Source organism: Odocoileus virginianus, chromosome 26 (genome assembly GCF_023699985.2).
Source record: "Odocoileus virginianus isolate 20LAN1187 ecotype Illinois chromosome 26, Ovbor_1.2, whole genome shotgun sequence".
NCBI lineage: Eukaryota > Metazoa > Chordata > Mammalia > Artiodactyla > Cervidae > Odocoileus > Odocoileus virginianus.
In genome coordinates, this window is record NC_069699.1 from 45,488,141 (window position 1) to 45,501,672 (window position 13,532).

The 13,532-nt window shown below is 38.6% G+C and overlaps 1 long non-coding RNA gene across 1 annotated transcript in view; it reads right to left on the minus strand.

Moving 5' to 3' along the window:
* Nucleotides 1–9,029: 9,029 nt before the first annotated feature.
* Nucleotides 9,030–13,532, minus strand: part of LOC110126431 (uncharacterized) — a 40,595-nt gene continuing 36,092 nt past the window's right edge. Inside the window, exon 3 of the long non-coding RNA XR_002310418.2 lies at nucleotides 9,030–9,159. This is a non-coding gene — a long non-coding RNA (uncharacterized lncRNA). The remainder of the gene's footprint in view (nucleotides 9,160–13,532) is intronic.

The window sequence follows — 13,532 nt, forward strand, 5'->3', positions numbered from 1 at the left end:
AATTCTAACTGTGGCTATCTAAATGGTCTGAGGAGGCTGGGTCCCTGGTGTTAACAGGCTAGAGAAAGGATTCCAAAATGGTGCTTACCATTGCAAGTTATTATCATAGTTGAAAGAGCTTCCCCAAATGGCTGCTGTCAGCACCTCTATCGACAAGATCCCCAGTTGCATTCTGCCCCTCCAGGAGGGTTTCCAAGATAAGCAAGTGGGTCTGACCCAAGCTCTTTTCAAGCTACCGCTTCTGTACCTGGACTTGGAATCTTTTGAGATTTTGCATTCACCCTTTCAGAGTTAAGTTTGTTTCCTATAGCCCTCTGGCTCTTCTAAAAATAAGCCCCTCTGGTTTTCAAAGCCAGATGTTCTGGAGGCTCATCTTCCCAGTGCAGGATCCCTGGGCTGCAGTCTCAGATCCCTCAGTCCTTGGGGAGGACTTCAGAAGTTGTGCTTATTCCTTCCATTTGTGGGTCACCTTCCCAAGGGTTTGTCCTGACTATATTGCATTTCTGGCCCCCTGCCCATTTTGTTGTGGTTTCCCTTTTATGTCTTTAGTTGTGCAAAAATATTTTCTACTACTCTTCAGGTCATTATCATAGATGGTTTCTCTGTAACTACTTGTAATTCTGGTGTGCCTGTAGTAGGAGGTGAATTCAAGGTTTTCTGATTCTGCTCTCTTGGCCACCACCCATCCCTCAGGTTGTAATTTTGATAGCTACATTGTTCCTCTCCAAGATCCATAAGTGGCTCTTTAAAATAATGTGTTGTTCCTTTTTTAAGGCTAAGTGGTCTTCTCTGGTCAAAAATATGAACATTGAACTTTCCTGGTGGCTCGGGTTCAATCCCTGGTTGGGGAACTTAAGATCCCATATTCCATGTGGTGTGGCAAAAAAAGTGTAATTATATATTTTTTATACTAATGTATACATTAACTTAATTCCTTTAAACTGTCTTAAATCTTCCCTTTAGTTACTGTGTTTCTCCTTGTTGGGCTTAGGGAGGTTTTTTCATGCTGTTGGTCTCCCCGAAAGCTTGATGATTCCTGGCTGGGTGTTCATCTTTGAGATTTCCTTTAATTTACTGATGAGTGCTTAGTCCCTGATTCCACAGATTACATGGGAGGTGTGGGATAAACCGTTTGGGTGAAATGTAAGTGGGAAGACTCCTGGGAAGGAGTCTTCTTTTACAAGAATGTTACATGGTACCAGGTCGTGCCTCTTCTTTCCAGGCCAGTCAGTTCCTCCCTGAAGACGGGTCCTATCTTGCCAACTGCATGTCACAGCAGGAAAGTTGGCTGCTCCTACTACAGATATATTCCAACTAGTTCCTATGATAACGCACAGCCTCTGCTGCCCCCTGCACAAGCTCTACCTTGCAGAAACTGGATGGCCATTCTCCACTTATATATGAAATCTTTTTTAGAGCTTTGGTTCATTTTCTTTAAGTCTTTTCATATTTGCCTCTGTTCTTTAAAGTATCCATATAATTTCTGTCCACTGAAGATCTCTATTTTTTTAAGGTACTATTGGTTTAGTTGCTAAGTCGTGTCCAACTCTTGTGACCCCATGGACTGTAGCCCGCCAGGCTCCTCTGGCCATGGGATTTTCCAGGCAAGAATACAGTAGTGGGTTGCCATATCTTTCTCCAGGGGATCTTCCCAAACCAGGGATTGAACCTGGGTCTCCTGAACTGATTGAGCTACCAGGAAATTCCCAAGGTACTATTAGATGTTTCTTAAAAAGGTATGCCTTAAAAAAATGTATGCCTTTTCCATTATTCCCAGGAATTTGCAGTGGGAGAGGAAGGTCTGAACCTGTGCTCAAATAGGATTTTAATCCATTTTCTTACGGACATTTTCTGAGTTTGCTTTGTGGTCATGTTTCCTTGAGGTTTGGGGTAAAAAACCTGAAGCAGATTTTAGCCAGTGACTAAGAATTTCCTTATGATTATACAGTGGAAGTGAGAAATAGATTTAAGGGACTAGATCTGATAGAGTGCCTGATGAACTATGGACAGAGGTTCATGACATTGTACAGGAAACAGGGATCAAGACCATCCCCAAGAAAAAGAAATGCAAAAAAAGCAAAATGGCTGTCTGAGGAGGCCTTACAAATAGCTGTGAAAAGAAGGGATGCGAAAAGCAAAGGAGAAAAGGAAAGATACACCCATTTGATTGCAGAGTTCCAAAGAATAGCAAGGAGAGATAAGAAAGCCTTCCTCAGCAATCAAGGCAAAGAAAGAGGAAAATGATAGAATAGGAAAGACTAGAGATCTCTTCAAGAAAATCAGAGATACCAAGGGAACATTTCATGCAAAGATGGGCTCAATAAAGGACAGAAATGATATGGACCTAACAGAAGCAGAAGATATTAAGAAGAGGTGGCAAGAATACACAGAAGAGCTACACAAAAAAGATCTTCACGACCCAGATAATCACGATGGTGTGATCACTCACCTAGAGCCAGACATCCTGGAATCCAAAGTCACGTGGGCCTTAGGAAACATTACTAGGAACAAAGCTAGTGGAGGTGATGGAATACCAGCTGAGCTATTTCAAGTCCTAAAAGATGATGCTATGAAAGTGCTGCAGTCAATATGTCAGCAAATTTGGAAAACTCAGCAGTGGCCACAGGACTGGAAAAGGTCAGTTTTCATTCCAATGCCAAAGAATGCTCAAACTACCGAACAATTGCACTCATCTCACATGCTAGTAAAGTAATGCTCAAAATTCTCCAAGCCAGGCTTCAGCAATATGTGAACCGTGAACTTCCAGATGTTCAAGCTGGATTTAGAAAAGGCAGAGGAACCAGAGATCTAATTGCCAACATCTGCTGGATGATCAAAAAGCAAGAGTTCCAGAAAAACAATTACTTCTGTTTTATTGACTATGCCAAAGCCTTTGTGTGGATCACAACAAACTGTGGAAGATTCTGAAACAGATGGAAATACCAGACCACCTGACCTACCTCTTGAGAAACCTGTATGCAGGTCAGGAAACAACAGTTAGAACTGGACATGGAACAACAGACTGGTTCCAAATATGAAAGGGAGTACATCAAGGCTGTATATTGTCACCCTGCTTATTTAACTTATATGCAGAGTACATCATGAGAAACGCTGGGCTGGAAGAAGCACAAGCTGGAATCAAGACTGCTGGGAGAAATATCAATAACGTCAGATATGCAGATGACACCACCCTTATGGCAAGAAGTGAAGAACTAAAGAGTCTCTTGATGAAAGTGAAAGAGGAGAGTGAAAAAGTTGGCTTAAAGCTCAATATTCAGAAAACTAAGATCATGGCATCCGGTCCCATCACTTCATGACAAATAGATGGGGAAACAGGGGAAACAGTGGCTGACTTTATTTTTTGGGGCTCCAAAATCACTGCAGATGGTGACTGCAGCCATGAAATTAAAAGACGCTTACTCCTTGGAAGGAAAGTTATGACCACCCTAGACAGCATATTGAAAAGCAGAGACATTACTTTGTCAACAAAGGTCTGTCTGGTCAAGGCTATGGTTTTTCCAGTGGTCATGTATGGATGTGAGATTTGGATTATAAAGAAAGCTGAGCACCAAAGAATTGATGCTTCTGAACTGTGGTGTTGTAGAAGACTCTTGAGAGTCCCTTGGACTGCAAGAAGATCCAACCAGTCCATTCTAAAGGAGATCAATCCTGGGTGTTCACTGGAAGGACTTATGTTGAAGCTGAAACTGCAATACTTTGGCCACCTGATGTGAAGAGCTGACTCACTGGAAAAGACCCTGATGCTGGGAAAGACTGAGGGCAGGAGGAGAAGGGGATGACAGAGGATGAGATGGTTGGATGGCATCACTGACTCAATGGACATGGGTTTGGGTGGACTCCGGGAGTTGGTGATGGACAGGAAGGCCTGGCGTGCTGCAGTTCATGGGGTTGCAAAGAGTAGGACACGACTGAGCGACTGAACTGAACTGAACTGTGCTTCAATGTATATATTTTCTCTTGATTTTTCTGTTCATTAATTCTCTCTTCATCTTTGTGTCATCTTGTTAAACTCACCCATTGAATTTTCTAGTTGGTTGTTGTGCTTTTCTGTTCTAAAATTCTCCACCTGACACTTTTAAAGTAAGTTTCAGTTTTCTGCTGAATTCTCATTTTGTCTTCTGTTTTCATTAACACATTAAGAATATTTATTTTAAAACTTTGTACATGTACCTTCATTATTTGTCTCCACTTGTGAGTCTAATTCTCCTGTCAGTTATTTCTCTTGTTTTCAAGCTTTTTTGGGGGGGCCTTGAGTTTGGCTATTTTTTATTGAGTGATGGATACTGTGTAAGAAAAATTTTCAAAAAGAAAATCTCTTTCTTCAGAGATGATTTATATTTGCTCTGGTAGGTGACTGAAGCATTAGAAATCCTGGGTTTCCTTAAACCAGTTTCTGAGATGATGTGAAACTGACTTTTCATCATTGGAAATGCTAGTCTATTTTGAATTCACTTTTCTCCTGGTATCTAAGTCCTCTTGGCTTCCAACACGAAACACTGGGGATTTACCAGGATGCCCTCATTCGTGGCAGTCCTGGTCTGCAAATTCTGTGCCTCCTCACAAAGAAACTGCCAAAAATTCTGCTCAAAAATTCAACTTGTTGGGACTTCCCTGATGGTCCACTGATTAAGAATCTGTGCTTCCATTTCAGGAAGCACAGGTTTGATTCCTGGTCAGGGAACTAAGATACCACATGCCATGGAATTCGGCAAAAGAAAAAAAAATCACCTTGTTGACTTTTCAACTACCTCTTCACCATACTTCCCACCACCTCTACCACTAACCAGAATAGTGAATAAGATACCAATGTTGACTTCACCTTTTTATTTTTTTTAATTATGTCCAGAACACTGAACACTTGTCACATCAACAATCTAGATTTCTCTTATTTATATGGAACACCCATCTATTTTCTGCTTCCCTAAAAGTGCTTCAACTTTTTCAGCTTTAATTCTAGTCACCATTTACTTTTTTATTGTCATAAGATACAAATAATACAAAATTTACCACTTAACCGTTTTAAGTGTATAGTTCAGTGGTATTATATATGTTCACCCTTGGACAGCAAGGAGATCAAACCTATCAATCCTAAAGGAAATCAACCCTGAATATTCGTTGGAAGGACTGATGCTGAAGATGAAGCTTCAATACTTTGGTGACCTGATATGAAGAGCTGACTCACTGGAAAAGACCTTGATGCTGGGAAAGACAGAGGGTAAGAGGAGAAGAGGGTGACAGAGGATGAGATGGCTGGATGGCATCACTGACTCAGTGGACATGAGTTTGAACAGACTCCAGGAGATAGTGAAGTATAGGGAAGCCTGACGTGCTGCAGTCCATGGGGTGGCAAAGAGTCAGACACAACTTAGAGACTGAATAATAATAATGTTGTACACTGTCACCACCATTCCTCTACATAACTCTTTTCTTCTTGTAAAATTGAAACTCAATACCTATTAAACAATAATCACCCATTCCTCCACCTCCAGCCCCAGGTAACCAGAATTCTACTATGTAGGATTTGTCTTTCTTTATGACTTTTAACTACTCCAGTATCTCTATGATTTTAACTGCTCCAAATACCTTCTATAAAGTGAAGTCATTCAGTATTTGCTGTTTTGTGACTGACTTACTTCATTTAGCATAACGTCCTCAAGTTTCACCTATATTGTGGCATAAGTCAGAATTACCTTCTGTTTTAAGGCTAAATAATATTCCATTGTATGTATGTACCACATTTTGCTTATTCATTTATCCACTGATGGACACATGGGTGCTTTGATATTTTAGCTGTTGTGAAAAATGCTGCTATAAACACACATAAACAAATATTATTCAAAACTCTGGAATGGAACTGCCACATCATAATTCCACCTTTAATTTTTTTTTATACAGCAGCTATACCACCTTACATTCCCACCAATAGGGCACAACAGTTCCAGTTTCTCCACATTCTCATCTCTATTTGTTATTTTCCATTTAGAAAAAAAAAAAGTATCCATCCAAATAGATGTGAGGTGGTATCTCATTGTAATTTTGACTTGCATTTCCTTAATGATCAGAAATGTTGAGCATTATTACCTGTACTTATTGGTCATTTGCATATCTCCTTTGGACAAATGTCTATTCAAGTCCTTTGTTCATTTTAAATTTGGTTTTGTTGTTGTTGAGATTTAAAAGCTTCTATGTCTTCTGGATATTAATTTCTTACCAGATAAGTGATTTCAAATATTTTTTCTCATTCCATGGATTGCCTTTTTGCTCTGTCAACAGTGTCTTTTGACGCATAAAAATTTTAAATTTTCATGCAGTCCAATTTGTCTTTTTTCTTTGTTGCCTGTGCCTTCAGTGTCATATCCAAGAAATCATTGCCAAATCCAATGTTGTACAATTTTTTACCTCTTTTACTCTAAGAGTTTTAGAACTCTGATCCACTTTATTTTTTATATGGTGTTGGATATGGGTACAATTTCACACGTATGCATGTAGATATCTGGTTTTCTCCATACCAGTTGTTTAAAGACCTGTCCTTTCCCCCATTGAGTGGTCTTGGCATTCTTGTAAAAAATAATTGGAATACATATGTAAGGGTTTATTTCTGAGCTCTCTTTTCTATTTCATCGGTCTTCATGCCAGTACCATACTATTTTGATTACTGTAATGTTGTAGTAAGTTCCGAAACTACAAAGTGTAGGCCTTTTAAGCTTAATTTTTTTTTTCAAGATTTTTTTTGGATATTCAGGGTTTCTGAGATTCCATATGAATTTTAGATTAGGCTTTTCTATTTCTGCAAAAGAATGTCATCAGGATTTTGATAGGGATTGCACTGAATCTATAGATTATTTTGGATAGTACTGACATCTTGCTAAGTCTTTTGATACATTAACAAAGTATATTTCTATTTGTTTATTTTTTCTTTAGTTATTTTCAGCAATGCTCTGTAGTTTTCATTGTATGAGTCTCTCACTTTCTTAGTTAAATTTGTTCCTAAGTATTTTAATTTTTTTGATGCTATTATAAATGGATTTTCAGGGATAATTTTCTTTTAGGATTGTTCATTGTTAGCAACTGATTTTTGTCTTCAATTTTGTAGCCTGCTACCTTGCCAAATTAATTTAATACTGTTATAACAGTATTTGGGGGACTTCCCACATGGCACTAGTGATAAAGAACTCCTGCCAATGAAGGAGAATAAGAGACTAGGGTTTGATCCCTGGGTTGGGAAGATCCCCTGGAGGAGGGCATGGCAACCCACTCCAGTATTCTTGCCTGGAGAATTACATGGACAGAGGAGCTTGGTGGGCTACAGTCCATAGGGTCGCAAAAAGTCAGACACGACTGAAGCGACTTAGCATGCACACATGCATAACAGTATATTGTTGCTTGTTCAGTCACTCAGTCATGTCTGACTTTTTGTGACCCCGTGGACTGCAGCATGCCAGGCTTCCCTGTCCTTCACCATCTCCCAGAGCTTGCTCAAACTCACATCCATTGAGTTGGTGATGCCATCCAACCATCTCATCCTCTGGCATCTCCTTCTCCTCCTGCCTTCAATTTTCCCAGCATCAGGGCCTTTTCTAATGAGTCAGCTCTTCACATCAGGTGGCCAAAGTACTGGAGTTTCAGCTTCAGCATCAGTCCTTTCAATGAATATTCAGGATTGATTTTCTTTAGGATTGACTGGTTGGATCTCCTTGCAGTCTAAGGGACTCTCAGGAGTCTTCTCCAACACCACAGTTCAAAAGCATCAGTTCTTTGGCGTTCAGTCTTCTTTATGGTCCAACTCTCACATCCATACTTGACTACCGGAAAAACCATAGCTTTGACTATATGGACCTTTGTTGGCAAAATAATGTCTCTGCTTTTTAAAACACTGTCTAGGTTTGTCATAACAGTGTATTAGTGGAACCAAAAGAAACTCTGGTGCTAATATTTTTCCTGCCCTCCAGAGGGAGCTCATCAGCCAAAATAAAACGCCATGGAAAATACTTTTAGAATGCATACTTTGAAAGGTTTTTCTTCATGTGATTTGGTTGTGAAAAGGAAAGGGGTTCCCTCATAAAAATTCTTAGAGCTTAATACTTAAAATTTTGGAAATAAAATTTCTTCACCTACTTTTCACTTACTTATCCTCTCCTCCCCCTGCCAAAATTGTATTGGTTTAGGATCTATTTATTAAAATATTAAAATGCAATACCTGATTTGTTTGTAGAATAGTTGACTGTCATTAGGAAATATAGTCTTTTTAAGCCAATAAAATCTTTGCATAAGTGGTGGATACAGCTGAAAAGTGTATTGAGTTAGGAGGCAGAAACAACAATGCCAACTTCCCTCCCAGTGAGGGTCTTTTCCAGTTTTAGCACCCATTAAGATCAACATCAGAGGGAGCTAAGCTTTCAGACCAGAAGATCACTGCAGGACAAAAGGTTAAACCAGAACTTTGCCCAAGTAAGAAAAACCAGTAGTTCAGAAAAAAGAAACAGCGGGCGAGAAAAGATTCTGAACATATGCAAAGATGCTCACTTCACACATTAAAAAAAATAAAAGGTTAACTGTTAATGACAGGTCCTTCAAGTTCCTAAGAGTAAAGAGAAACAGGCAGTATTATATGTTGTTGGTTAGAATGTAAATTGGCAAAACCTCTTTGAGTAACAATTTGATAAAATCCATCAAAATGAAAAATGCACAAACCCTTTGATCCAGCAGCTCTACTCTGGGAATATTTTCTTCAGAAATACTCCCAGAAGTCAGCATCCATTTGACATCAAAATCAGGTTAGGTAAGCATAGGAAGAGAGAACTATATAGGCTAATCTGGCTTGTGAACCCACATGCAAATATTAACAAGCTGAATCCAATGATAATTTCAAATAATGCTTAAATGAGTAGAATTTACCTCATGAATGCAAGTGTATTTATCATTTTCTTAAATATAGACAATACAAGCTGATTCATATTTATTTAAGCAGAAAATACAAGTACTGAAACAATATTTATTCACTCACCAGGTTTTCAAGAAGCATGAAGAGCAGTCTCACAAACAAACAGCAGGTAATTCCCTGGCAGTCCAGTGGTTAGGACTCCATGCTCTCATTGCTGAGAGCTGGGGTTTGATTCTGGTTGGAGAACTAAAATCCCACTGTGTGGCCAAAGAAAGAAAAAAAAAAAAGAGAGAGAGAGAAACAAATAGAGCAAAGAAAAGCTACATATCCAGCACCACAGAAAACACCACACCCTAGAAGTAGCCTGATGAAGATTCCACCACAGGCACAAAGGATACTCTCTTCGTTCTCTGCATCCCAAACTGCAAGTTGAAAAACCCTGTGGGTACATTTGACTGGCCAAACTGTCATATGTCTGCCCAGCAGCCAGGGAAGCTGGAAAAGCAAGAAACTGGCATTTACATCTCTATAATTAGAGACAAGCTGTCTTCCACCAAGACAGATAAGACAGGTAGTCCCCAAACACAGGGCTCAGATGCCAGGTAGTCTTAAATATGGCCAAGGCCCACCACTGTGAGGAAATTTCCACAGTAAAAAAAAAAAATCTATTGATGTAATTCACAATGTTAACAGATATAAGAAGAAAACCATTTAATTCTCTCTATAGTTGTAAAAAAGAAAAACATTTAATAAAACCCTTCATTAAAAAAAATTAGCAAACAACTTAGCTTAAAAATGGGCCAAAAACCTTTCCAGACACCTCACCAAAGAAGATACACAAACAGCAAATAAGCACATGAAAACATGCATCACACCATACATCATCAGAAACATGCAAATTAAAAAACAAAGAGAAACCACTACACACATACCAGAATCGCCAAAATCCAGAACATTGGTAACACCAAATGTTAGTGGGAATATGAAACAACAGGAACTCTCATTAATTGCTAGTGACTGGGAATACAAACTGTTACAGCCAACTTGAAAGACAGTTCAGTAGTCTCTTACAAAATTAAGCACACTCTTCCCATATGATCCAGCAAACTTGTTCCTTGATATATAGCCAAAGGAGTTAGAAATTGATGTTCCCACAAAAATCTGCACACAGATGATTACAGCGTATTTATTCATAATTGCCAAAACTTGGAAGCAATCAAGATGTCTGTCAGTAGGTGAATAAGTAGATAAACTGTGAACACCTAGATAATGGAATATTAACCAATGTTAAAAAAAAAAGAGCTATCAAGCCATGAAAAGACATGGTGGCTCAATAAATGCACATTACCATGTGAAAGAAGCTGATCTGAAAAGGCCACATATTGTATGATTCCAACTATATGACATTCTAGAAAAGCAAAAACTATGGAAATGGCAAAAAGATCACTGGTTGCCTGGGGTTGGAGGAGAGAAGGATAAATATGTGAAGCACAGAGGATTTTTAGGGCAGTAAAAATACTCTATGATACTATAATGGTGGATACATGTCACTCATTACACATTTACCTATATCCCTGGAATGGACAAGAAGAAGAAAAGTGAAATGTGAAAATTGCTCAGTCGTGTCCAACTCTTTGCAACCCCGTGGACTATGCAGTCCATGGAATTCTCCAGGCCAGAATACTGGTAGTAGGGAGCTGTTCCCTTCTCCAGGGGAATCATCCCAACCCAGGAATCAAACCCAGGTCTCTCACATTGCAGGCAGATTCTTTACCAGCTGAGCCACCAGGGAAGCCCACAAGAAGAAGAGTGAACTCTAATGTAAACTATAAATTTTGGGTGTCAATGTAGGTTCATCAGTTGTAATAAATGCACCACTTTGGTGAACAATGTTGACAGTGGAGGAGGTTATACATGCGTAGGTCCAGGAAGTAAATGGGAATTCCCTGTACCTTCTGCTCAATTTTGCTGTGAACCTAAAACTGCTCTAGAAAATAAAATATTTTCAGAGAAAGACAAATACTGTATGATCTCACTTATAAGTGGAATCCTTACTAAAAAAAAAAAAAAAAAAAACTCATTGAAAAAGAGATCAGACTTGTGGTTACCAGAGGCAGAGAGGGGGTAGGAGGAATTGGAGGAAGGTGATCAAAAGGTACAAACTTCACTTATCAGATGATTAAGTACTAGAGATGTGGTATACAACATGATGACTATAGTTATCACTCTATGATATATAGTAAAGTTGTTAAGAGAATAAATCCTAAGAGTTTTCATCACAAGGAGAAAAATTCTTTTTATTTTATCTATATGAGAAGATGGATGTTAGCTGTGGTAATCATTTCACAACATATGTAAAGCAAACCATCATGCAGTATGACTTAAACTTTTACACTGATGCATAGATAATTTCTCAATAAAACTGGAAATAATAAAATATAATCTTAAAAAATAAAGCCTAAAACCATGAGCATATTAGAATAGGAAGAAACATAATTAATTTGAAAAGTTTAGCTAAGAGAAACCTCCCACCAATACTCTTATTGGTGGTAAAGCACAAAAAGTATTAAAGTCAGAGAGAAAAGTGGTATCGCTCCCCTCAAAACCTTTTGAACACTGTATTGGAGTTCTTGAGTAACAACAATAAACTCAAATTATTAAAACCAAGAGCAACTAGTGACCTTATAAAATAAAAAAGAATCAGAAGAGAATACTATGAATAATTGTATGCCAACAAATAAGGTAACCTAGAACACATGCCTAGAAATAAAAACTACCCAAACTGACTGAAGGAGGTCTGAACAGACGTATAACAAGCAAAGAAATGAGTAAGTAATCCAAAACTTCCAATAAAGAAAGCCCAAGGCTGGTTGACTTCACTGGTGAATTTTATAAAACATGAAGGAACTGACACAAATTCTTCTAACATTCTTCCCAAAAACAGGAGAAAAGGAAACTCTTCCTAACTCATTCTTTGAGGTCAGCACTACTATGACACCAAAGCCAGACAAAGACACTAAAATAAAACAAAAGACCAATACCAATTATGAGTACAGATGTAAAAATCTTCAGCAAAATACTAGGAAATCAAATCTAAAAGCATACTGATAGGGTTACACATCATGACCTAATAGGATTAACCCCAAGGATTCAAGGCAGGTTCAATATACCAAGACCAATGTAGTAATAAACCATATTAATAGAAAAAAGGGGCAAAAGTCATAGGATTATCTCAACTGAGAGAGAAAAAGAATTTTACAAAATCTAACATCTTTTTGTGATTAAAAAGAAAACCATTCAATAAACTAGGAATAGAAGGGAACTTCTCAAACTAATCAAGGGCAGCTATGAAAAAACTACAGTTAATATTATCATACTTAATGGTGAAAGACTGAAAGTTTTTTCCTCTAAGATAAGGAATAAAAAAAGATACCTTCTCTCACCACTGCTACTCAACACTGTACTGAAAAGTTTTCAGCTCAGTTCAGTCGCTCAGTCGTGTCCAACTCTTTGCGACCCCATGAACCACAGCATGCCAGGCCTCCCTGACCATCACCAAATCCTGGAGTCTACCCAAACCCATGTCAATTGAGTCGGTGATGCCATCCAACCATCTCATCCTCTGTCATCTCCTTCTCCTCCTGCCCTCAATCTTTCCCAGCATCAGGGTCTTTTCCAATGAGTCAGCTCTTCGCTTCAGGTGGCCAAAGTATTAAAGTTTCAGCTTCAACATAAGTCCTTCCAATGAACACTCAGGACTGATCTCCTTTAGGATGGACTGGCTGGATCTCCTTGCAGTCCAAGGGACTCTCAAGAGTCTTCTACAACACCACAGTTCAGAAGCATCAATTCTTCGGCGCTCAGCTTTCTTTATAGTCCAACTCTCACATCCATACATGACCACTGGAAAAACCATAGCCTTGACCAGGCAGACCTTTGTTGACAAAGTAATGTCTTTGCTTTTTAATATGCTGTCTAGGGTGGTCATAACTTTCCTTCCAAGGAGTAAGCGTCTTTTAATTTCATGGCTGCAATCACCATCTGCAGGGATTTTGGAGCCCCCCAAAATAAAGTCAGCCACTGTTTCCCCTGTTTCCCCATCTATTTGCCATGAAGTGATGGGACCGGATGCCATGATCTTAGTTTTCTGAATGTTGACCTTTAAAGTTTTAGTCACAGCAATTAAGCAAGAAAGAGAACTAAAATTCATCCAAAGTGGAAAGGAACAAGTAAAACTATCTCTATTTGCAGATTACATGATCTTACATAGAGAAAATCCTACAAAATCCACCAAATGCTCATAATAGTATTGTTCACAATCACCAAAGAGTGAAAACAATTCAAATCCCTGTTAACTTATGAGTATATAGACAAAATGTATCTATACAATGGGATATTATTTAGCCATAAAAAAGAATGAAGTACTGATACATTCTACATGGAACCCTGAAAACATGCTAAGTGAAAGAACCCCAGACACAAAAGGCCATATAGTATATGATTATATTTATATGAAATGTCCACAGTAGGCAAATCCAGAGAGACTATAAGCAGATTACTGGTTGCCAGAGTGTGGGGTGAGGGAAAGATAAAGGGAAGTAACTACTTTATGGGTACAGGGTTTCTTTTG